General features: G+C 34.5%; 1 non-coding gene across 1 annotated transcript; it reads left to right on the plus strand.

Moving 5' to 3' along the window:
• Positions 1 to 840: 840 nt before the first annotated feature.
• On the plus strand, positions 841 to 947 carry LOC122094498. Its single transcript, XR_006144814.1, has one exon. It is a non-coding gene; the product is annotated as a small nucleolar RNA R71 (small nucleolar RNA).
• The last annotated feature ends 251 nt before the right edge of the window (positions 948 to 1,198 follow it).

A 1,198-nucleotide genomic window follows, 5' to 3' on the forward strand; every position in this document is an offset into this window, starting at 1 on the left:
CTATAACTTAAAAAATTACAACTCAATTGCATAAATCATAAACATAAAAAGGCTGAATAAGAATAAAAGAGTGCTTGCATTAATTGACATAAAAAACTATTACAAAAGTGATTAAAGCAAAAATAGAGAAGAACTAAAACTAAAGAATGAGAGAGGGAGAGAGAGAGCAACTAAAAAAAAACTAGAAGAAGAATGAATTGTCTCTCCTCTTCTTACATGAGTTGTATTTATAGGGAATGGAGAGGTAGGGTAACAAATTTCTCTTTCCTAAAAGAGAGAAACCCACAATTGATAGCAAGATCTTTTGAGTCCAAAAGTGCTAAGATAGAGGAGAGAGAAGAGAGAAATAAACTTGGAGAAATTTTCTATAATTTTTTTACTTATTTTCTTTTATTTTTTTTCTAATTTATTTCTCTTGTTTTTCTCCCTCCAAGGGACAATTTTCTTCTTGCTTTGTGTGAATTGGATAATATTTTGGTGATGATGTGGAGGAGAGAGAAGATATGGACAATCTTTATTTCTCCCTTTTTTTTTCTTTCTTTTTTTTTTTCTTCTCTTCTTGGGCAGGAACCCTTCCACGATTTCTCTTGCTTCTAATTTAATGTGGAAATCCCCTCCATACCCTTAGTGCTTTAAGTGAGTGAAAAACAGAAACTCTTCAACAAAATTCTCTAAAAAAAACAACAATGAGATTCGAACTTGAGACCTCTTGGTGAGTAAGGGAATTTTGCACACCANTCTGTAAAGGATGTGAATCCCTTAGGGCACATAGACTCTATCATTTGTTTAGTTGGGTAATCAATACCCTCATAAATTATTTGACATAAATGCCATAAGTCTAGGCCATGGTGAGGGCATTCTTGGAGTAGATCCTTGAATCTCTCCGTAAGTTTGGAAAATGACTCACTAGACTTTTGCCTAAACTGAAGGATATCACTTCTAAGCTTATTGGTCTTGTGAGTTGGGAAAAACTTCTTAAGGAAGACAACTGTGAACTGTTCCCATGAGGTTATGGAATTTGTGGGTAACCCATACAACCACTTCTTAGCTTGGTCTTTCAATGCAAAAGTGATAAACCTAAGCTTAACAGCATCATCAGAAAGCTGTTGGATCTTAATTAGAACACATACCTCTTCAAATTCCCTTAGAAATAGGTATGCATCCTCAAAGGTTAACCCATGGAAGTGGGGCAACATAG

This window comes from Macadamia integrifolia, chromosome 11 (genome assembly GCF_013358625.1).
Source record: "Macadamia integrifolia cultivar HAES 741 chromosome 11, SCU_Mint_v3, whole genome shotgun sequence".
Classification (NCBI taxonomy): domain Eukaryota; kingdom Viridiplantae; phylum Streptophyta; class Magnoliopsida; order Proteales; family Proteaceae; genus Macadamia; species Macadamia integrifolia.